We start from the raw sequence: 26560 nt of genomic DNA on the forward strand, positions 1-26560 counted from the left end.
ATAGGTAAAAACCTATATGTATAGCGAACTTGCGTTTAATTTGCCGCAAGTAAAGTAATCAATGTACATAAATTGGTTGACGAGCTAGTCTGCAGATTGGTTTTGGCCACTTGGATGCTCGATTGTCCAGACACGCCTCCGGCGTAGTGAAATTTCATTTTGTCGAGCAATTTCACGTCGGCTTCATCTCTCCCTGGAGCAGCAGCAATAGCAGCAGGGCAGGGATGACGCCGATCTTCCCGATTCGCACCCTACCTCGGCTGACGACGAGCTGCGACGACTCCGCCTTTACTTTCTTCCCCGGAGGGGAAAAGGACCCCGACGACTTCCCTCCCCCTCCCCCTCCCTCAACCAAGTATTCCTAACCTCGTTATCGCCGATTTATAGTATTGACTTTGCAGTTACATGTATATATACGTAAAATAGTAAACCAGTGAGATGATAGCCGTCATGACGCAGAACCTTCGTTTCAGTATCTACCTATGAGCTTTGGTGGAAGTACGCTGATGCGCGGTTACAATTTTGATTAATTTTTTTTGTTTTTTTTTTCTTTTTTTTCTTTTAGTCTTAAAATTTCGTCCATTACGAATCTCGTTGCCTACGCAGCTGTCGCAAAATTACATTCCAATTTTCACACCGACGAAATAATAGTTATAAGGTATGTGTTATATGTTTATGTAACACTTACCCCACATGGCATTGTCACGTGGGGTTTCTTACGCTTCTTTACCCTGACTTTGGGTATTTCAAGTGCTCCGAAAATTCTCAACGAAATTCATGCACGTTGCGTTTAAGGCGTAGATATATTATAAAAGTTGGAGATCCAACAGTTTGTTCATTCGATTATTCATTTGTGAGAAAAACGATATATGTTTTAAGTATACATATATTTACTTTAATCAATTATATTATCGAATCTCTCGCCGTCTTTTTTACCCAAAAATATCCTCCGTAACCAATTACTTGACAGAGAAATTCCAGTATAATTACAATCGTTTCCGCGGAGTAACTTTAACAAAATTCCTGCAAATGTCGCAGAAAAATAAATAAATAAATCAAGAAAATAAAACTTATTGACGAAGATGGTGTAAAAGATTTAAGAAAATCTATCTCTCTGCCTATATAACAATGAAAATAAAGATTGAAAACAACAATTCAGTAGGAAAAAAAAAATACATAACGTAATGCACGAATATAGACGTGAAAAAATTACGAATTCGATTCCACATATATTCGGCAACTAAAATTCTCGTGTATAAAAATATCGCATGTTGAAAAAACCACGTTCTTGACAAAGAAAAAAAAACAACAAAAAAACGATCAAATTTTTCCATTTTTTTTTTTAGCATAAACCGTTACGATAACATTACTAACTTCAATACAATCGATTTCAACGAGTCCGAAGCTATATTATAGGATCCAAAACAAGCATCAGTCAAACGTTCTAAACCTTCGTTCGAATAAGGTATACAATGTCTGCGATACCTAGTGAAGTCCGAGTAAGAAAAATTCTATGAAATACTTTCGAATGTGTAGAATTTCTTTTTGTACAATAATTACTAATACAAAACTGTACCGCGTTTCGTGTATTTTTCTAAAAAACGCAAAACAACAAAAAAATAAATAAAAAATAAATAAATAAAAAAAATAAAAAAAATAAATAAAAACAAAACGAAAAAAAAAAATAATTTCCACACGTTCGCCTGCTAACTCTTGCTGCTAGCTTCAAGAGCTTCGTCCGAGCTTGTAGGTATAGGTATAGGTATAGGTATAGGTATAGGTATAGGTATACACACACGATGCCTGCAGCAGATAGCGAAGAGACGAAATGCGCGATCCGCCATTGATACGGCCGCCGATCCCAGCAACTCTCTGTTACGGGCGATGCGGCCTGTCGTTTATTGCAGCCCGGCGCGATTTACCCGCTCTTCTCGAAATCCTTAAATTTATACAATAAATTCCGACTCACCCTCGTGCGGTTAATTAAATAATAACACCCAGTGCTGCCGTGAAAATAACTGATCCCGTCTCGGGTTACAAATTTTTGTGTCAATGATATGAAAAAAAGAGAGAAAAAGAAAGAAAAGAAAAGAAGAAAGAAAAAAAAACAATATGAAAATGCGACATTTTTGTGAGCGTCGATGCTGCTGTTTGTTGTAAAAAAAAAAAAAAAAAAAAAAAAAGCAATTCCCGTCATAAGATCACCGGACAATATAGACGAATTGCAAAACCTGTAAATGCGATAAAGAAATAAAAAAAAAAAAATCAAACGACTTTGAAAAGTTCGTTGTTAGGTATGGAAAAATAAGAGACATGCATCGAAGTCGCACGGTTTTGTTTAAATACACGCTGCGTGAGAATCAATCCGCACGAGGGTGGATAACGATTGGTGACCGAGGGTCGAGGGATGGTGCCAGGCACGCGTGATCGACCGATCGTCGCAGGACGCACGCATTAGGTATTAAAAACCGTCAGGACTCGGGTATAATATATCGCCAAGAATACGAGAAATTTCATTTAATTTATAGATAAATTTATACATCAGGGTGGCCCTTGATATTGTTAAAAAAAAAAAAAAAAAAAAAAAAGGAAGACTCTCACACCTTAAATTGATTCGAAATATTAAAAAATTATTTTAAAACGTGAAATCCGCTCTTAATTTTAATATTAACTCGTGTCTTGAGTGCCTTTTCAATGAGTTGAAATGGCTACAAAAAAAGAAAAGAAAAAAAACTTCGACCACATTTCCAGATTTTCCAGAACCTAAAACCTACCTTTCCCCGAAATTTTCCCATTTCTAGTATAGATATACGTCACTAAATCAAAAATCGTTCAGCATTCTATATTCGAATGGAATAAAAATATAACGTACCTACAAAAAAAAGTTCAAGTTCAAGTAAATATATATATTTTCTCAACGAGCAAAAAAAAGTAAACTACTTAACGTCAAAAATTGATTTCTAATTCCGATGATAGGAAAAAACTTAAATATTTTCAGTTTTTTTTTTTTTTTTTTTTCCATGACAAAATTAAAGATCCCTGTATAATGTAATTTCATCGCATTTTGATAAATCTGTCCGTAAAACTTGACCATCGCCAACGTGTGTGAGAAATAAAGTAAAAAAAAAAAAAAAAAAAAAAAAGATAAATCCAGACCTAGACGAAGAGAGTATATAAGTGAAAATAGACAAGAATCGAAGCGTAAACGCTTTTTGTGCAACGCGGCGGTGCCGTAGGTACGATGATGAGGTGTGTAAAGAATAGAAACGCGAGCGAGGATCAGGAGACTCGCTTCGACATGTGGCAAGCGTGTTGATGATGGCTGACGACGTAGTCGTGAAAAAAAAAAGAAAAAAGAAAAATAATCATTTTCAGCCGCATCGAGGAATAAACAACCATCTGCATACAAGTATAAAAGATTCGGCCCCGAGACGATCGACACGTTGAGAAACGCGACACTCGGCCAGATGTTATATACCTTTACATCGTATACCTAAGGTACCTACCTACCTACCTACCTACCTAGATACACTATATATGTATATATGTATATATATAGAGAGAGAGAGAGGTTATAGGTACATATAAAAGTTAATAATATATAAAAATTCATCCTCCCCCCCCCCCCCCCCCCCCCGGCCCTCGAGAGCTGTTGCTGCTGCTGTTGCTTCTTCTTTTTCTTTTCTTTTTTATTCTTTATAATTTACACATCGCGACGTAATCATCCCTTGCACGTATTTATAGGTAGGCACCTATAATATAATGCACGATTTAGAAAAACAATTAGGTATTTCGTTGCTGTTGAAATATACATATTTCTAATCTTTCGTTCTTGAATGTTAACACACTGCACAGACATAACATATTGTAATATGCTTTACAATGTTTGTAATAACTCTCGAACCTCGTAATATAATTTAGGTACCTACCTACCTACCTACCTACTTTTAATATCGTAAACATCGATTTCGTCCACATCGTCCAGCTATCAATCTCTATTACTGTCCAGTTTCCGACATTAGACATAGCACACGCCCATTTCTCTCTCTCTCATGCCTCTCATACCTTTCTTTCTTTCTTTCTCTATTTTTCATTCATTCACAGACATCGCGCCTCACCGCCTATATATATATATATATATATATATATATATATATATATGGGTAAGATTAGCCGGATTACATTATTATTACACCGTCGTGTAAACTTTCATAATATATAATAACCACCGATAACCCTGCACACCTATTATAACACGCCTGTAATTCGTTTCCGGATGTACAATAAATAATTGCGATACATTTTACACGTAATACGTATACCCACGGATAAAATACAATTCGTAAAAAAACAAGTAAAAAAAAAAAAAAAAAAATTCCGCTCATTGCATATGATATTTATAAACGGCCAATACGTGTATATGGAAAAGAAACTTGCGCACGCGGTCTTCTTATTTCTCATTTTCTTTTTTGACAAAGAGAGATATATATTATTATACATATCGGAAATCAATAATATTAGTTTACAATCCTTACAGCCGAATTATTGGATAATATATTTTCAAGAATTACTATACACGTACATATTATTATTATTATTATTATTATTATTATTATTATTATTATTATTATTATACGCAAGTTATCCTCACGGCGGGTTGAATAAACGAGAATTACGCGAGACAGAATGAAAAGAAAACAACAACAAAAATGAAAATAGAAATTGAGATTAAAGAAGCAGAAAGAAGATAGATACGAGTGTGTGTCCGTATATATGTATACATCGAAACAAATACGAAAAGAAAGAGGAGGATGAGAAAGAGAGAGAGAGAGAGAGAGAGAGAGAGAGAAAGAGAAAAGACTAAGAATAAAAAGGGGGAGAAAAGCTATAAAACATTTCAATGACGTTTGCCGCGGGAGGATTGCGTCAAAAATCCGACATCCGTGTATATCTAACGTTTAACAAAGTTGTCCGTGTGTGTGTGTCACGTGTGTTGCACAAATACGTTAAACTCAGCGTGCTCATTTATAGTATAGCGTAAGCATATAAAATACCCAGCGAGTTAATGTCGTTAGGGTGGTCGTATGAGAGTGTACACACACACACACACACATACATAAATCCACCCATGCATATCACATATCTTTATCATTGCGTGCGGCATTATCGTTATCCCCGTTTTTCGTCTTCTTGTCTGCAGTGTCAGTGCGTCCATTGATAGTAAGCCGTGCCGTGGGCTATCGTCGTCGAGGCTTCTACATGAGCCTCCTAGCTCTTCCTCCTCCTCTCTCTTGCATACTGCATTATTAGTCGAGTTGAACAAACATAGACGACGACGACGACAACGCCTCGTTGCTGCTGCTGCTGCTGCTGCACCACAAACAGCCTGCTATGTCTGCAGCAGGCCCTCCCCCCCCCCCCCACCCCCCCCCCCCCCCTTCTCGCGTCGCCAACGGTTACATACATGCATGCATAGATAGACAGAGAGATCCGAAAGTGACGTAGGTACGTAGGTACGTAGGTACTCAGGTTGTATATACGCAACAGCAGCTTTTCCAAAGCCCTCCTCCCGTACGACTTAAAGTCCTCTCTATTTTATCAATGAACGAGGGAAAGGCGCGACACGAGGCTGTATATACTATGTACCTACAGAGTGGATTCGTAACGAATGAATGGTTCGATGCGCATGCGTTGAAAATTCGAGAGCTGAAGTAGCGTTGATTGGTCAGGACGACAAACGTTCGTGAATTCAGATTACAGGTCGCCGCGATGTACGTGTGTAACCTCAAAACCGTTGATCTCGGTCTGCAATTTTCAGCGCATGCGCGTTACACTGTTCGTTCGTTAGCAATTCGCTCTGCATGACGGTCGTATATAAGTAATTTATACATCATGGGGAAAAATCGTTGTTCTACTGTTCTACAATTTTAGACACCGACTTTGAAGGAGTAAACTAAAGTTACTAACTTCAACCTTATGGTCCGGAAACTCCGATGAATTGGAAGAGTGTACCGCTTACTGTACAACAAAATTTACAAATGCCTTGAACCTTCCGGTGCTTGGCTTGTTTTCGTACCATAAAAGAAAAAAAAAAAATTACGACTTTGATTCCGTACGAATTTAGTAACAATACATCCAATTATCTCACATCAGCTGCATGACCAGCCAGTGGTCGTTGTCACACATAATTCGTATCAAATCGATGTCGCATTTGCCAAATGGCCAAGGCATTTATACATTTTGATTGATACATGAATTATATTATTCAAATATTGGCGCGCATAGTTCGCGATAATGCAAAAGGACCATAGATTTTTTTTTTTTTTCATTTGACCGTGCAACTTAACAATAACATATTGTTTTACCTTATAACCGAACAAACTTTTCATCACTGATACGCAAGCTAGGAAAAAGGGCCAATTATGAATGGGAGATTTGTATTCTTGTTTTTTTTATTTTTTTTTACTTTTAGCTTTCTTTCTTTAAATTATCCATCCGTTTCCGTCTCGCAAGGGTACCGAGCAGGCAGCGACCTATGCGGACAAACAGCGAACTATGAACTTGGCCTCTCATAAGCTGGCTATCCCCACCACCAAAAAAGTCGACCACTTTCCAACCTGCGCATATTGTTCTGTTCGTGCACAGGGTGTGCAACATGCAACAGACATATACACGTATGTAAATACATGCAGAGACATGTGATACTGTAATAGGTAGACAAAATAGCGGATGCAACTCGGTATAATATGATTAGTTGGTTTATAGATTCAAATTCAATCTTTCCTCATTACCAATGCGAATATTGCAAATAATATTATCGAATAACTTTTAAAGTTAAAAGAAATGTAACGTGAAATTTTCGTCGATGTTTTTACACGGCAAATGATGTTAAACTATCGCAAAACAAATTGTACGAATTAATTCTTTTAAATTTTACAAATCTTTTAGGTTTAAGATTAATCGGAGAGAAAATGTAACAACAAAAAAGACAAACAGACAATGCAGAAAGGAAAGGAAAAAAAAAAGTTTATCGTCGAAGAAAGTCTACAAAGGTAATTGATTATCGTACATGACTAGGTACAGACGTATCTTGGAGAATGAATTGAGAAAAAAAAATTATATATATATATATGTAACGTTGGGAGGAGGTAAGAAAGTCGAAAAGAATTTTCACTGTACGATGTGGTATAATTATATAGGCGATTCTCGCTAGAGAGAAGACAAGAAATTAAAAAAAAAAACAGAAGAACCGAACATTGTTTATATTAAATTTTTAACGTCTTATGATGAAGAAATAAACTTGACGCAATTCTTACCGTGATTATTATTTTGCACCGATGATCGTTAAACCGTTCTCTATCATCCATTTTCTTGCAGATGATACCAGTTTGCCGGTACAAGCGATGAACTATATCACACAATGCACTCAGTTTATCAAAATCGTCGTCGGCAAACTTTAATTTCATGTTTTTCTTTTTTCTTCAATTTTTACTGTTTATAATTACTTTAAGATGCAGTTTTTTTTTGTTGTTTTTTTTTCACAGCACTGTAGATATTATAATATTATACATTAAATTGCATTACTAAAGAAAATTTTAAGGTATAGATTCTAAAACGGCATTGAAATTAATAATTTTGTATAATATATAATATATTATATTTCTCGCTCCCGATTAACCGCGCGGGTTTAATTAAACAATTTCAATAATAGGTATAAACTTTCGAATAATCGCGAATGTCAAGTTTTTCATTTTCATCTTTTTACTGACATTTTCTATTTTTGTTCCCCCCCCCCCCCCCCCATAATTTTCATCATTTTTCATTACGATTTTACATATGTATATATATTTATATATGTATATATATGCACATATAGATATACCTAAATATTGATCTACACACATGCGTACGCACGTAAGGATTGGTACGACTGGATCATCATCTCATCGCAATAAACGATGTCGCTGTGCCTGCGAGACGACGAAAACGAAAACGACAACGACAACGACGACGGCGGTGTTCTCATGTATTTTCTTTAAGGCCGCCATTTTGGTCTCACCGCCGCGCCACGCGCCATTCGTTTGTTTCGCGCTCTACCCACGCGGCGCGTCTCTCACATACCTACATATTATCTCGTATACCTATACTAGACGTCGTTTTATACACGCGCGCGTACATGTGTCAGAAATTATTATCATTATTATAACACTAAACCCGATATATATATATATACATATATGTATAACGAGCTATTTTTGAATGTACAAAAGAAGGGGAGAGAGAGAAGAAAAAAAATGAAAAAAGAAATTAACCTACAAAGTATATATGGTAGTTTTCTTTGCCACCGATTCTCCCAGTTTCTTTTTTTTTTTTTTTCTTTTATTTCTCTCCCATATCCCTCTCTACCTCTCTCTCTCTCTCTCTTTCTATCTTCCACCCTCTATCCGAGAAACTAACCAACAAATTCTCAAAGTTAACAAATATTTACCGTCAATGCATTGATTTTTTTTTGTATACTTTGCCTCGTAATTCCAAGATCACAGCGGTAGATTTCGGCACATATATATATATATTTATATATGTGAGATGGATTTTTATACTTAATGATAGTATCGTATACAACAATAATATGTTATCGGTTATTGCTCGTCGGAGAAAATATTTGTCGCAATACATATTAACATGTATACATACCTATAATATAACATAACTCAAGCTTATCGCTTATCCTTTTTGTTATCCCTTTCCTTTCGTTGTTGCTCCTATCCTACGCGATTCAATTTTTATACCCACATCCATGCGTGTATGTATGTATAATATATAATCTATATATGCATATACGGATGACGTATAATACACCGTAAGTATTACAAGGGGCAAGTTTAGCGCAGAGTCTAAATCGTCTATATAATATGATCATAGCTATAGATCCAATATTGTACAAACATATAATACCCGGCATGAATGTTGTACGCTTTTATTACATCAACATATATATATATATATATACACACACATGTATAAATACGAACACTAAACAGTTTTTATTATACAGTCAAACGCACGCAACGCCAACCGTGGAATTTCTACATACATCTGTATTAATGCGCGCACACACACACACAAACCTAGAACGGCGTGTATATTTCCGTAGTTAGAATCTCGCAATCTGACGTAATACAGAGTTCCGCGTGGTATAGAACGATAGGGTACAAGGAGGCATGGATGCGACACCCGCTCGTGTAGATGGCTCTATGTCCATGTATGAATGAATGAATGAATGAATGAATGAACGAACGAACGAACGAACGAACGAACGAACGAACGAATGAATATACGTACACTGCATTTTTGCCGGATATACATGCACAGGTGATACGACGATAAATAACAATGTAAACGTTATTACAGTATACAAGCATAATTAACTGCACGTCGATTATCCCGAACTGATTTTCATCTCCTTCCGTAATTTATGTAACTCACAATAACGGTATACATATATATATATATAATATATATGTATACTGTATTACGTTATGCCTGGGAATGTTATACGATAACAAAACACATCAGCATAGACACATACGTCTACGTACGTGAGGAAACGCTACGGAAAAATATTAATATACTCAAGTTATAAAACAATCAAGATGTACGTGTAGGTACAACAATATCACGCCTATTAGACGATATGCCGCATGTACAACAATCAACATTTATAAAGACTCGTAACTTGGATATATTATTACCGGAACAATTTGCGATTACTATCATTATTATATCTCGTTTATTACAGTTATTTGCAAAATATTGACCAAATCGAACGTGACACGCTGATCTACACACATTAATACACCGAGGATTGTTACTAGAAACCCAATCACTTATTCACGTTACATAATAATAATAATAACAATAATGTATACACACACACGCACGCTCATGCAAAGGTCACTGCACTTGCACCACGTTTCTGCACATTGCGAATGTTTATAGGTGTAATATAACGTGTGATATACATAATACAATGATCGGTGATCGGAACCTCGCGGTGGAATCGAGACACGTTTTATTTAATACGACGGACAAAACGACGTGGAGACGGTGGTGGCGGCGTCAGCGGAGAAGGGGAAGGGGAAAGAGAAGAAGAAGAAGAAGAAGAAGAAGAAGGAGAAAGAGGAGGAGGAGAAGGAGAGAACGAGCGAGCGGGTCGCACGCTTTGAAGCTGTCGCCTGGCGCTTCGGAACTGCGCAAATCCGTGCGTCGTCGGCACATACGTCACTCGGTATGCGGCGCGCGGTTCTCCAATTTTTTTGTTTTTTCTTCTACCATATTGAGGAATAGAAAGAAGATAAGAAAATCTTTTTTTTTTCCCCAATACATGTTCGCATTATTTCTTTAGTTTTTGTAAATTCTCTACAAGTTTTTTTTCTTTATTCGTTGTTTTTCTTTTCGCTTCTTTATCCTCCCCCTCCCCCCCCCCCCCTCCTCCGGCTATCTTTTTTATTCGCAGTCATCTTCTTTTTATACATGTACTCGTTTGACAAAAGAAAAGAAAAAAATTACTGTTGTCTACATGTATCGTTCGGCGTGCGATATTCGTCCGACTGTTATACATCGGTTTCTCGAGTATCAATTCTCGATTCTCGATTCTCGATTCTCGATTCTCGATTCTCTCGCTAGCCAGAGCTTCTCCCCCCCTCCCCCCTGCCCCGTTTCTCCACCACCTTCTACTCCCTCAGTAATTTCGATTTTCCACACGTATCACCGTCTATTATATATAAATATACGTGCAGTATATATATAGTATGCAGATTATATCTATATGTATGCCCGCATTCACAGCTCGTTCCAAGTTTATATTGCATTTCCGGTAGGTATTATATACCTACCATTCTTAAAGTATGATCATTTAATTCTTTTACTCGCTCATCTCGTATTCTCTTTCTCACTTTCAATTCTTCTCGAATAAATGCTTCTATCTATCTATCTATCTATCTATCTCTCTCGTGACGAAATTTTGCCAATAAAAAAGTTTACGCATCGTAGTAAAAACAATAATAATAATACAATACAAAGAGATAAATAAATAAATAAATAAATAAGATCCACGACGAGAATGATGATCAATGCGTTACATATAAAATGATATTTGCGGGGGAGAGAATATTACAGCTGGGTAAACGCATATTGGTATAATGTAAGTATACATGTTAATATACATACATTCAAGCATGCATGCATACGTATATATATATATATATATATATATATAAAATCATCGTACCGCCACACATCTCGTGCTCTACACCACACCTTATACCTGTATTATATACCTATACGTATACAATAATTATTATATTGTTATACCTATACACGTGTGAAGTTTATGAATTTGCCAAGAATCGAGTTAGATATACCCGCCCGCCAGTTCGCGATATACATACACGTACGTTCCGTGTTATACGCGAATCGCGAGTAGTCGCGGAAGGAGGATGATAAGGGGGGATGAGGAGGAGGGGGTAGGCGAAACGGTACGCTGATGCTCGACTTGACGTTAGCGCCGTTGCGCAGAGAACTGTTCGCGCAGATCAAGAGACGCAGTTTATAGTATACACACGATAGTAGCGCGCTGGCTTTTCGCTCATTGCACGTAGGTGAGCGGCATAAGGTGTGCGTACGTGTGACACGCATACCTACACAGGCACAGGCACAGGCACACCACTACTACGATCGAACGTCGTCGATGACGATTCTTATACAACACCGCTGCATGCTTCTCTCTCTCTTTCTCTCTCTCTCTCTCTCTCTCTCTCTCTCTCTCTCTCTCTCTCTCTCTCTCTTCTTGTTCGCTTTTTTTTTTTTTATATATATTGTCAGCCTCAAGCTGAATACCTATATTGACACACACGTACACACTGCACACATACACGCACGCGCAAAGCGATACGTATTATTTGACTTTTTCAAAAAAAGAAAAAAGAAAAGAAGTATGTGTCTTTTTCTCTCTTTTTCTACCTTTAAATTCGATGCAACAACTCCTACGTTTTTAAAGCCACTTCACCGCCGTACACTCAGTTTATATAATATGTATGTACAAGCATATTGAAGAATTTATTTACTTTACTTTTTCTTTTTTAATTTTTGTTTCGTACAGTTTCTTTCTTTTTTTTTTTTTTTTTTTTTACCTTTTTTCCCTACTCCTTCTTTCCCAAGTTATACGCAATAAAGCACACTTCCCGTGGTGGTATTATTATTATTATTATTATTATTATTATTATAGAACAAAACCTGTAATTCTCCGTCGTCGTTTATACCGGATGATAAAACTTGTCATAGTCGCGTTTAACACCGCGTTACGCTTTTATATTATTATTACGAATTGTAATCTAATATTTTTCGTTTAATCATAAAGATATACGTATATCTTTTTTTGTTCAAGATAGTTCTCGAATGATTTCGCGACGTCGCACTGGAAACAAAAATACGAAACTTATATCCGCGGCGAGACTTGGGAAGTTAAGACAGGGCCGCATTTTCCTTATGGTTATTATTATTATTGTTATTATTGTTTTCCCTCTATTTTATATTTATTTTTTGTGCATGTATCGAGACACCAGACTCGAGGGTATCACGTCAGCAACTCGCACCAACCAACCAACCAACAAACCAACAACAACAAGATGAAGAAGCAGAAGAATAAGAATAATTTAAGGAAAATATTCGAGCGACGAATTTCACTCTAGTCTCTCTCGAGCCTCCCGGAGGCACGCGGCGCGGTTATTCGCTAGACACTGCGCGCGCCGCCGCAACGCCTTCTCCGCCACGCTATACTGGTTGTATCCACACTGTTTCTCGGCACGAGCCGACCAATAGAACACCAGCGTCAGCGCCGCCTCGCGTTCTTTCGCCAAACTAAAAACCTCGCTCTCTATACTAAAATACGTACGAACTTACGCACGGAACGAACTGTGCCACGAAAAAAGAGAGAGGACTCGGGGGGGGGGGGGGGGGAGGCAGAGAGAAAGAAAACGGGGGTTAATATATCGCGACGAGTATAACGCGCGCGCGTGTCGTCACATCCGCTTTCGTACGGTTAACGAACGGGTAAAAAGAGGAAAAGAGAAAGAAAGAAAGAAAGAAAGAAAGGAAGGAAAGGAAGAGAGCGCGTATTTATTTAGTCCACTTTACTTACAGTGGACTTGTTCGCTTTTCTTCTCTTCCTCCTCCTTCTCTTCTCCTCCTCTCGTCGGTGTGCGATCGAAGTGTGCACCACACCTCATTGTGCCCGTACACCCACAGTTTCGAGTATATATATATATACATATTATACCGATCTATGTGTGTGGACGAATGTATGTACCTAAGTTACAGCTGAACCAAGGTAAGGTGCATAGGATGGTTATGCCCTGAACGCAGGGCCGAAGGTTAAACATGTTGCATAAGACTGTACGAAAAACATGCCGCAGAGGTTTTCTCGAATGCGGGAACGTTGGAGGTAGGAATCGAAGAGAAAGGTAAATACAACAAATGTAAAACTGCAGGGTTCGATATAGTTAAATATAGATATAGATATAGGTTAAAATTGTTACAATAATCAGCTGCAGTAACCTTGAAAATCAATATCCACCAGCACACGTGAATCCAGAAAAGAGTGATCACGAAGTAATGAAAATTAATGCCATATGCAATATCGTGATTATTTATAGACGGGTAAATTATACATATACGATAATGCAAAGTAGCCGTGCTGCACTACAAGTTACCATATTACAAGTAAAAATTCTGGGGGAAAAAAGAATAGAATTCAAAAAATTTCGAGGAAAATTGCTTTCACAACTTATATAGAAATCTTTTTAGTCAGAGCTGATTGTTCGTTTAAAAATTTCAACGGAATTCCTCCTCAATTTAAACAGCATTTGTATACTATAATTCGGTTTAATGCGCATAAGTCTTGATCGCAGGGATGCACAGGTGCAACGAAATAAACGTCTATCAGAAAAAGCAGGCAGACCATACGCACCGCGTTTAATGCCAGCTCGGTTCCTGACCTAGAAAAAGAAATAGAGCGCTGCGTTTCTAGTTGAAAAAGACGACGCTGGGTTCGTTTACGTTGTGTAATACCTACATGCCATACGTTACGTGTTACATTGTGACGTTGACGATGCGGAAAGTCGGTTATTCGCATCGTTGCCGTCCGCAATTACGGTGTGGAAAAATGGTATAAAGCAGCGATAGCGATACTATAATATCTATAGTAGAAACGCGTATTTATAGTCAAAGTTCCACGTTCGTCTGTGTTTCAGCAACAAGTAGGTATTGCACGCGGCATTCTTTCAAGTCAAGTTACAGCTAAGCTTTTAACGGCAAAGTCGAAAAGGTGCAGCAAGCCGGAAGAAAATGAATTGCACAGAATTTACATCGAATGATGATAAGTATTATGGAAGCAATAGATTGAACCAACGGACTTAACTCTTATTAATAACGTTGCATTACTGCAATTCTCGCATATATACACACTATAACCATCAATTCGTAGAACAGGTGCCATTTTTTTATTTCTGCGTTAGAATAAAAATTTATTGGAATGTTTTCGTTAAGAATAGTGTATATAGACGGAGGTTGTTGCGACCATTTTCGAATTTGATATTTCGAGACGTATACGTCAACGTCAAAATCTAGCAGGACACCCCCTTAAGGTGCTGAAGTGGTTCGTTAGGTGTGGAGTACAGCAGAAGCATCGTATTCGAAACGAGTTAAAATTTGTTCACCAAAAAACAGCAATCATACGAAATTCAAGTGTTGATAAAGTCTGACTTAAGGATCATAAGAAGTTTCATTTTCTACAAGATTCCTTTCTTTAACCATTATATGTCTAACCTGCGATTATTGTGTTGAAAATTGAAACGTACAATTTACCCGAAACTCTTAAAAAGTGTAACTAAAATATAACTTGTATATATACATATACACGTATATAAATATAATATATATACATGTATATACACATAGACACCCACACACGTGTATATATTTATATATATATATATATATATATATATAATTAAATGACGACCATCAAGAAGTATTTTTAGCGGTTACGCATTGTTGTTGACTGGTTAGCGGCGACATTGAACCGAAGTAAGGAACGAAACGGCGATGTTTAAAGACGCGTAACGCACGTCACTGTAGAACGACACGCGCGTCACGCGACAAATGTGATATCAGTGGACATTTTTCATCTTCGCGTCACATCGAAGTTCGAATCTGTTGACGGTCAAGTTTGTGCACCTTGTTTTGGAATAGTCGGAAAGATTTTTGATTCTTCATCGATCTCTTGATTCCCTTCGGTGATATAACTGCAGGAGAAAGAATGCTGGGATGATATATATATATATCCCAATCCCACAGAAATTTTAATCGTTAAAAATTTACTTTCGAAATTTTCCGAACTAGTTTTCTTCGTTTATCGTTTTTTTTTTTTTTTTCTTGCGTTTATCTTTTCGTACAAGGAAGAATTAAACAAAACGCACCGATGAAGTAGGTATAAACTTCGCTCAGGGTGTATAGAACAAGTGTTAATATAATATATTATGAAAGAGACAGAGCGAACGATATCGCCTGGCTGACCATGCTGTGTATATGATTTCCTATCAAGCCGAGGGGTCGTGACCAAGGGCAATGATAACAATGTTCATTCACAAAACCCTCGTTCACTCGCTTGCTCGCTTCGCCTTCTCTCGGTTCGACGAAACCAATGACTAGTGTATATACATACGTAGATATATATATATATATATATATATATATAATATACATTTATTATTCACGTATACTGCGGACGCTTAGTATTATTATTAGTATCGTTGTTGCTGCTATCATTATTATTATCATTATTATTATCATTGTACGCGCGTAAGAACAATCAATAGCAGCATTAAACAGACCAAATTTGGGCGCGTTTCAATGTATATAATATATAATATAACTAAAACCGATCATCAGACACTGCGGATATTTAATATTATCTTCATTGTGCAAGATATTTGATTGGAAAAGAAAAAAAAAAAAAGATAAAAATTCGTTGATTCTTGGTTGACCAGAAAATTCCTGTCTTCATTTCAACTCTTCGTATATTAGCTTTGAATTATCCACGACGAAGAGGTCGTGACGTAGAATTATGGATTACCTATGGATGGACGACGATGACGAAGACGAAGACGACGACAAGTCTGGATAATATCGGGAAAATTGTTACTCCCGAAAAGTCGACGCAATCGACCAAAGATACATTAGTATGGATATTTCATTAAATTAGGTGAACAAATATCCAAGGAAATTGACAAAAATAATATCAATATCTCGACAAGGGTAGAACGAAACGACAGAAAATTAGATCCCCCCCCCCCCCCCCCTTAAAATTTCGTCTTCCTTCATTTTTCCGGTACACATACATGCCAGGGAAATAATAATATTAAACAAGAGGTGAAAAGTGAAAGGAAAGGGAAAAGAATTTGGAAAAGCGTCGGAGCGAAGAGGGGTGGGTGGTGGGCGCGGGATGAGGGGAAGGAGGATAGTCACGCCGCCTACGCAGCCTAGCCGGGAAGAGAGAACCCGGATGACGGCGGGTCGATGGGCCAAAACTGACGCAGACGCCCGAGCGCCGCGACGCATCGTGACGCACGCACCCTTCGGGTTCCCTTCCGACCTCGGGCGAACGAACCTGGGAGGAGTAGAGACACGAGAGAGAAAGTGAATGTAATAAGCAATAACGGAAGGCGGATTGAAAAAAAAAGAAGAAAACTGTATACTTGTATAAATTTTACTCACGATCCTGTATCCTGCGATCTATTCTTCGCGGTAATTTTATCATCAGTGATATGACTTTGAATCGATATCAACCTTCCTGCATATATGATATTATATTTATTAAAAATACATGAGTTTGTTTAAATCTTGAATACCGCAGGTCAGCAAGCTTAAGAGGATGCTCTAGTCCAGTCTTTACCGACCGAGTTGAATGTCACTTATATTTCAATATTTCCGAAAGCCTATACGTATCATTGATGTGAAAATACCGCAGTCAACCGATACATACGTGAAATGCCGAGTAAAAATGATAAGAAACTGGTTTTTATTCTACGTCGCAGAAACAAAATTTGCCTGCTTCATGTTCAAGTTAACAGAAAAAAGGAAAAACTTTTTCCGAATACGTTTGCGGGGAATCGAACGTATAGAAAAGAATTGTTCTGACCGCGGGATTCTCTCCGATATATGATTTGACAATATTAAGAATAACTGGCTTTTTACTCGGTCGGTAAAGACTGGTTGACAAGCAGCCCCTTAATTTCTCTCGTCGCTCCTGCATCACACTGCATCGTGGCAAAAGAAAAAGCAAAACGGCGGCATATGTCAGCCGTGGTCCTGACCGGGGTGGACGATCTCTGCACGGTGGAAGAATCGCGGTGCAGGAGGCGGAGAGGCAGAAGGAAGAAGAGAGAGAGAGAGAGAAAAAGAAAGGAGCCGATTAGCGTCGACGTCGAGAGCGGCGCGCGCTGTCCGAAATGAGGCGAGAAGGTAGAAAGGTAGGAAGGTAGAAAGGTGGGAAGGTGGGTAGGTGGGTGCGCTCCAGGAATGAATCCACGTCGGCAGCACGCGCCGTTCCCGCCCTCGTGTTCGTCTTTGCCGCCATCCACCTGGTGCGTCACCTGCGCCGTCCGCTCCGACGCGAAATACTCGAGCCCGCTCGCTCTGCGATCCACGTTGCGCTACGCTACGCCACGTTACGTTACGTTACGTTACGTTACGTTACGCGCGGTACACACTCTCTCTACTATGCGTTATTATGCTCGGACCGCCGCGGTGCTGCAGGGGTGGTCAGCCACGGCACGCACTCACTGACGATGAGCAGCGGTGGCCACTGAGCTATTATATATATATATATATAATCGACGCATCGATTAATCAAGTACGAAAAAAATAATTGAACACGACACGGTTGAATCGGTGAAACTTAATCGATTGATCGATCGGTTCGTACTTTTTTTTTTTTATTTGTTTTTGAAACGTTGCATATGAAACCAAAATTTCGTTAATTTCAGCACGTAGTCTTACTAGCGCGGAGAAGTTTTTTTTTTTTTTTATAATTTGTTTAGTTTTGTTGAAAATATTTTTTAATATCGTGTGAAAATATTCATTCATCTTTTACTTGTTATATCCAATAGATACTTGGTAGGTAAGACGATGAAAATAATTGATAGTCTTAAATCGTATAAATTGATATTTAATTGTCTCGTTCATTGTAGGCGAACGAAAATACAAAAAAAAAAAAAAAACAAAACGCGATTGTTAGTAAAAATAATCGAATTCGAAAGATGATCGATTATACTTGATTAGTCGGGAGTAGAATATTCGATTTAATCGAAATGTAAGAACCAGCAAAACCTCTCATACACGGTGTATTCAGATCGTGTCTTATGGTTAAATATGAAAAGTGATTATCGTAGTAATTCATCAAAATTAAGTTTTACAAAAATCTCATTATACATTACACATATATATATATATATACACAGGGAAATTATTTTGATACCTATAACCAATCTATAACAAAGTCGATGCCGCTAAAGTTCGGGGATTTGGTAATTGTCGGAGGGCCTGAATTAACGCGGACAAAGCTTGGCTCGTCGAGGAAGTGAAGAGGAGAGAGAGAGAGAGAGAGAGAGAGAGAGAGAGAGAGAGAGAGAGAGAGAGAGAGAGAGAGAGAGAGAGAGAGAGAGAGAGAAAGGTGGCGAACGGTGCGTCTCCTCCTCGGCAGCCTTATGGAAGACGCGTCGATTTCCGGAGGACAATAGCCTCGGCCCCCGAAGCGGCGACGCGGCGCAGCACCTGGCGGTTTTCGAAGCTGTGCCTCTTTCTTTCTTTCTCTCTCTCTCTCTCTCTCTCTCTCTCTCTCTCTCTCTCACAGCACGACGGCATAAGGCATATGCAGGCAGGCAAGCAGGCAGGCACGGTGCCCCGTAAAACGCCTCGAAAAATCTCTCATTATAGGTATTCTCGCCTCGAGACGCGTGCCCGAGCCGAACTTGTCAGCTGCAGTTGAATCGACGATGCCATGGATGGATGGATGGATGGATGGATGGATTCGTTTGATGACAAATCTATGGTATATAAGACGATGAAACCGCGGTGAGAAGACCGAGAATTCAACACGGTTTCTTGTTTTTCTATTCCACCTCTGTGTGTGACGCTCGAACGTTATATTATGCACCTATACCTCATCCTAATTCAATAGAAACGTGAAATGTGCACCTGGAAAATCGGCCGGGAATTTTCCCTGCTTAGGGGGCGCAGTGGCGGGATCACAAGGCTAAACCTGGAGGGTTGACTCAAGTTATATACGAACATAAATTCATCGCCGTTATTCCCGCAGGCTGCATGCTACCTGTACTATATTCCTATGTACATATGTATACCTAAAAGGACGAGGAAGGGGGGAAAACTCTATACCGACTCCTAGACAAAACCCCCCGATTCAAAGCCATTTCGAATACACCATAGGTATAACCTATTAGTTATATTCGTATCATTGATAGAAAAAAGTCATTGAATCAACTAATCAGCGAAGTAAATACTTATCTCTCGCAATTCAATGTTTAATAGTTGATTTCAATTAAATCTTATCAGACCAAGAAAACCATGATTTTGTTGAATCAAGCAAATATCACTTGACTCAAAAAATTCTTTCCCTCCGTAACGTAACGACGTTATAATGAGGAATGAAAGAAATCACTTGGCTTGTGCCACGTTGAGCATAGGACGAAATTTAAGGAAGCAAAGTCCTGCACATGTATATAGGCGTGTATACACATATATAAAGCGTGTTGCACGAGGTACGTCCGACCCGAGCAGATGCATCCGCATCGCCTTCTGTCTCTCCTCGTTTCTCTTTTCCCTAATACATTTCACCGGCGTGTCTCATTCTCCGTTATAATATAGGTAGGTAGGTAGGTAGGTATATATATAGAACCTACATCTGACTGACTGGTAGGTATACCCATGTGTCAGGATCATTCGCTCCTGCATGCACCTGGGGGCCTGCAGCGCGCAGGATGCAGAGAATAAGAGGCGAGGAGGAGTGCGTTTTACATCCTTGCAGGCATACATAATATTGAACGCGTTGGAAAAATAGAAGAATACGGTCGAGTGGAGGGGGGCGGAAAAGAAACGCACCAATTTTCCTTCCTCCTCCTTACCTGGAAGCAAGGAAACCCCGAGAGAACAGATGTCGTCTTAGGATTTTTTGGGGTGAACGAAAAGGAGAACCGAAGCTGAAGAAGCTATATACGATGAACCCATAGACGATGATAGATAATGGGGGAAACGGGTATAGGGTATGGGGATCCCGACTTTCCCTGAGGATCGGACAGATGCGAGGAACCCGCGCGCGCGTGCCTCTATACCTTATACCTTATACCTACTAAGGAGGAGGTTATTCCGAGGAATTAAGCACACCTTGCCTGCTGCACCGACGCAGCCTGCAGCCTTCAACAGCAGCAGCAGCAGCAGGATTTTTATACGCTTTAATTGCGCAAGTCCATCGCCTCTCTATACCCAACATTGTAGGTTGGACAATACAAGAAGGGAGCGCAGGTGGCGACGAAGGTTTGCCGCAGGCATCTTGCTTCGCGTAGGTATTATAAGTACCTACATAAGGGATGTTTAAGGTGAGATGAAGACGCGCGCCAGGTGTTACGCATACTCGCGAAAATTTATCTTGGTTAGGTGATACATTGAGTTCCGAAGGCAGACGACATTAAGGAGGGTTAATTAGTTGACAATATTGACGCTACGGGAGATAAAACGTTCATTGAATCTAGTAGTAATAAATACTAAATCACCGAAACGACGAATTAAAACACCACACGCAGTTTGGATTTTGCATATACTATGAACTTCCGGTTCGAAACCATTTCGAATAAATGTTTTGTATGACCGTTAATTTAAATAATTTTTTCCCTACAGTTTGTCGCAGTGATGTGATGCTGAACGTTTTACCATAAAAATGTCAATTTCCTCGCCTTATCGCAGTTTCTTTACAATTTCAAGTTATCTTTGTTACTTCGTACGAGTATTGAAATATATAAAAATCTACTTTTAGAACATCTTAGTCTCGAATAATATTCGGCCACTCTGTCAGGTGTATACGTAAATTCTGATTTCAGACAAAACTACAATTCAAGCAATATTAAAGCATCACCAATCAAATACATAACACGATACCTGCACTTCCGCGCAGAATGCATAGCCATAAAGGATCAAGATAAGACGATTAATTATTCACATAAAAAAAAAAAAAAAAAAACATTTACAAGATTAATATAAAATTTGACAAATCTTAGCTCAGTTCAACAGATCATACAAAACCATCAGGTATCGCATTTAAATCTCAACGTTGGAACCAGCAACTATTTTTCCAGGTGCAGGTTGCATTAAAGACCCCGAGGGTAAATCTTAGGATCTATCGAACGTGGTGAGCAAAGCTTCGGACACGCGCTGCATCCACACACATAATACACACAGAAACACATGCATAGAGAATTATTTTCCTTCTTTTTTTTTCTTCTTCTTCTTCTTCTACTTCTTCCCTTATTATATACCAGCGTTCGAATTTCAAAACTCGCTCGATGTGAATCGGGGAGTCGACGGTCGCTTAGCGAGGGCAGGGGATGGCAGCTGTCGACGGCCAGGAGGCAATGGCACGAGCCTTACAGCTTCTACCACCGCCCCATTTCATCCCCCCCCCCCCCCCCCCCCCCCACGTCTCTTTCTGTCTACTATATAGTCCAGCTTTCACGATACACGTCACTCAGAATTTTCATCATCTTACTCTTGACTTTTCCGATGTATAGGTATTAAAAACTGCATCGTACCTAAAATATAATACAACAGCAGCACATAGCACCTTCAATTCTCATAGAACTTCAGAAACGATTCGTTCCTTTTCTTTCTAGTCTCTAAGTTTCACGTTGTTATTTTCACGGGGGGGGGGGGGGGGGGGGGGGGCAAAAATCAAATTTATCTACAATTATTAGAACACTAATTTTAGCGTTTGTTTCTTTTTTTTTTTATCTTCCTTCTTCCCTTTTTCTTATTCACTTTGTATTATTACCAAGTTTCTAACTAAGCACTTATTTACCTCTACGATATCTGTAATGTAATATTATACGCTGCACAAAGTCTACTTGGGAATTTGTATTCTTTTTTCCCTCAATCTCGTGTCAATTTCCTATCGATCCTTAATTCTCGTCTATCAATATTGCGTAAAACACGGAGTATCTCTGGATATTTTCTAAATCCTGATGTTCAACGTCAATACGTATCCCGGTGGTTAGGTACTTTGTATTTTCCAGTAAAATCGTACGGCTGCAGCTGCCGCTGTCGAAAGCTGTCTCTCGCTGTGTCTTCTGCAACGACTCGATGTGGAAAAAGTATAAAATCGTTGGTTAAATCGGCATAAGATGTAAAGCAGGACATAGAAATAGTTACCCATCACTTTGTCCAAGTGTATATGCATACACACACATATACATATAAATATATAAAGGTTTCTACTCTGCTCCGTTATCGAAGAAACAAGGCTTTTCTCGCGGTTCGCCGATTCCCGTCAGAATCAAGAAACAGATCCGAAAACTGTTAAGGAAAAACGACATACGCGTTTGGCAGATGCATACAGCTCGGTGAAAAAGGTGGGAAAAATCGATGAAAAACCCTCGCGTTTTACACCATATATATATATATATGCTGTACGTAGCTTTTGTCGAATTCGGTAGGTACGTGCATATCGAGAGATGTATATGCATGTACATACGTACAAGGAATCTCTTTCCTCAAATATCGTCTTTACTTCCTACACATATACGGAGAAATTAAAAAATCCGAAAAGTCACGCAGGTTAGTTAAGTAAACGACGAAGCTTTTAAGTTATACGTAGTTTTTATCCCAGGATAAAAGTAACAACTCGATGTCATCACTTGTATATGTATATACATACCCAAAGATATAATTATAAACATACAACCATTGAACAGGAATTCAAAAAGAAAAGTATTTCTTTCTTATATCGAAAAAAGCAAGAGGGTAGAAAAAAAAACCAGACCCCAGCCTCTAGATGAAAATAAGTCGCGTTGCAATTTATCATCTCTCCATCTCTCCGTGTAGTAACTAATTAAAACATCTAATTAGCTACCTTTCTCTCTCTCTCTCCTTCTCTATCGCAAGGAGGATCGTGTCTGCGACGTTGAAACGGGTTACAAGGACGTGTCTATGGTGGTAACGCGTGTTCACCAAGGGGGATGATGGGACTGGGGGCAGGTGAGAGATAAAGCGTCAAGAGAGTAGCCAGCCGAACCGACGCGTGTGCCCCGCGACCGTTGGTAGTGGTAACGATGATGGTGATGGTGGTTGGTTTCACGTAGAGAGAGTATAAGCTTGCTCGAATTCGATGAAACATGTATAAGCAGGTATACATGTATACATATATGTATATATGCATATAGACACGCATACTTTCATATAACATATAATAAAGAGAACGCCGCACGCCTGTATATGCAATGGGGGTACATAAAGAAGTTTAGTACCTACCACCGTGTAGGATATAGGGGAGGACGAGAGAGGAGAGAAGAGGAGAGGGGAGGCCAGGTGTAGCCTGCATTTTACCTGCAGGAGAGGCAGGAGAGAGAAGGCAGGACGCGGAACGCGGTGCATCGTAATGCAGCCGGCGTCTACTGCATACAGGTACAATTGTATCCATGCATAGATGTGTGTATATGTGATATATATATATATATATATATATATATACGCGTTATCGGCTAACCATCGACACCCTATACCTATATATATAACAATAAGAATGAGATCGAGTAAGTGTCGCCGACCACGTGAGCTAATATTTTCCCAAAGAAGATCTCGTAGCCAACCAAAGGACCTCAAATAACTTTTGAAAGAATAGATTTATCGTAAAATGACAAGAGACCTTTTTTGTAGAACGTTCAATTTCCTACAAAAACATAATTTATGAATTTTCTGTACGACGCGTCGTTATCTAGTTATAAAAATCGCAAGGAGCAAGAACCATTTTTGCCACGTTATTCTTATGGAAAGTAGAAAATCGCGATGAGGCACATCTTGAAATTAAAATTAAGAGCTAACAATATTTTCAGTATATTTTTCAAAAACAAAAATAGTCGATTTTTTTTATACAGTCTAATGTATATACATATATAGATGAGTAAATGGATAAACGAAATTCAAAGAGTCTAATAACGTATGGAAAAGTTCTTTCCAGGAGTATAAATATATATATAAGAGTGCTTGTAAGTTTGTTTCTTCATTTTTGAAAATCATGCCGAGGCTTATCGATCTAATACGAGATACATAGATATTCAGAGGGCGCTGATAATTGACGTAAGCGTGCATGCGTGCGTGCGTGCGTGCGTGATGAGAAAATAAATGATGAATAAAAATTAAATCATCATCATCATCATCGTCGTCGTCTGCATCATCGTGACAGTAAAAGAAACGGCACTCTTGGGGATGAGGGCAGATGGTCGGCCAACAATAAGAAGAACTGCAGCGGTTCGACGATCGGGAGAACCGGCGGCAACGGAAGAAGAAGTAGAAGGATGAGTAGGAGGAGGAGGAGGAGGATAAGGAGGATGAAGAGGAGGAGAAAGAGGAGGAGGAGGAGGAGGAAGCGGCGCGTGCCCTCGTAGGTATTCCGTTCATCGGCGCCTGCCAAGATAATGACAGATCCCTGCTGGGATAAGCAAACCAACTATAATGCATGTGTATATCGAACACATACGCAGGCAGCTCGTCTTATTTCATGCATATGTGAATCAGGGTGGGCCCAAAAAAAAAAAAAAAAAAAAAAAAAAAATTACTGCTTGTTTTTTCTTCGTTTGTGAAAATATCGTTCAAGATGACGAAAAAAAATCCTCAAAAAGTTTGAGATTTTGATATTTTGATATTGAGAGGTTCCTATCTGCGATTTTCCATTTTCTCTTTAAATAACAAAGGAGAATTTGTTTTTTTTTTGATTTTTTTTTCCCCTCTTTTAATTTGGAATTTTATCATTCAACAACGAACTGGCGTTACGTAAAGAGCCGTACATATGATACGCTGGAAATTGAACGATCTAAAAAAAAAAAAGGTCTCACGCGATTTTTTCGTAAATCTATTGGTTCAAAAGTTGATAAAAAAAATAAAAACATATATAAATTTCGTACAACAGTTTACGTTAAAAACTTGTGTCTTCTTAGGTAACCGGAAATTTCGAGAAAATTTCGATGTTTCGGTAAAGAAGATAACACGCGAACTTTAAGAAATGTTATATTTCTTCAATTTTTCAATATTCTATATTTCTTAGTGGAAATGAAAAATATCCGTGAAATTCGACACAACTAATATTTAATCTTAAATAACTTTCGAAATATTAGATTTACAAAAAAAAAAAATCGTAGCAGACCTTTTTCGTAGATCGTATTCAATTTCCTACGAAAATATTTATTCCTATTTACGATATGCCGATTCATTGCGGAGTACTAAAATTATAGAATAATAATAATAAAAAAAAAAAAACAATTCCCGTGTTGTTCAAACGGGAAATGGAAAATCGCAAATGGGCATCTCTTTGTATTAATATTAAGAGCTCAAAGTTCTACAGAATTTTTTTTTCTTCATCTTGAACGATATTTTCACGGTGACTAACGTCAAAAAAAAAAAAAAAAAAATGGTCAATAGTTTTTTTGACCCACCCCAATGTGTATACAATATATATATATATATATATATATATATATATATATATATATATATATATATTGAAGGTCTTAGGATTGCGCGAACCAATTATAGCGCTTAATTCGTTTCTTTATTAGCCTATTAGGCGCACAGAACTTTCCCAATTCTCTCCCATTTCCAAGTTTTCTAGCAATATATTCGATAAGTTCCATATAATTAGATCGACATTGAATTTTTTGCTCACGTTATTCTACAAATTTATATAGAAAAAAAAGAAGAAATCCATACGACGTTATCGTACGTTCGGTAAGAACGACATTCGCTGACTTACGTGAGATTAGTTTCACATTATTGAGAGAAGAAATGAAAAATAATTCGAAACCCTGCATATAATTATGATAAATAATCTAAAATTTGTTTATTTTTAACTAAAAATTTTCATCTTAGTTCAAACTTCGCTTCAACTTATCATTCTTGTATCGGCATTAAATAGCCAACAAAGAAAATCCATCGAACAAATGACCAGATATAAAAATAATCCAACAAACTGAAACACACGAATAGTTTTGTTTTTTTTTCCAAACTATTTATAAAATTTCACTTTTTCTGCGTACCCGGAACAATGTTCATCTTTAACGCAGATAAAAGAACGAAAAGTATAAATACTTTTCTACGTATTGATATATAATCAAGTGCAACAAGTGCAAACATTGAATAACAACAACAACAACAACAATAATAATAATAA

The 26560-nt window shown here is 38.2% G+C and overlaps 1 protein-coding gene across 2 annotated transcripts in view; it reads right to left on the minus strand.

Moving 5' to 3' along the window:
* LOC124404623 (serine/threonine-protein phosphatase 4 regulatory subunit 1-like) overlaps positions 1 to 26560 on the minus strand; it is a 107150-nt gene that overhangs the window by 71236 nt on the left and 9354 nt on the right. The window contains exon 1 of one of the 2 annotated variants that reach the window (XM_046878947.1): positions 7317 to 7461. The exons of the other annotated variant lie outside the window; for it this stretch is intronic. The gene's annotated coding sequence lies outside the window, so the exon portion shown is untranslated. Of the gene's footprint in view, positions 1 to 7316; positions 7462 to 26560 lie in introns of those variants that run through there. 2 annotated transcript variants of the gene reach the window in all.

The sequence above is a fragment of the Diprion similis genome, chromosome 3 (genome assembly GCF_021155765.1).
Source record: "Diprion similis isolate iyDipSimi1 chromosome 3, iyDipSimi1.1, whole genome shotgun sequence".
NCBI classification, from domain to species: Eukaryota; Metazoa; Arthropoda; class Insecta; order Hymenoptera; family Diprionidae; genus Diprion; species Diprion similis.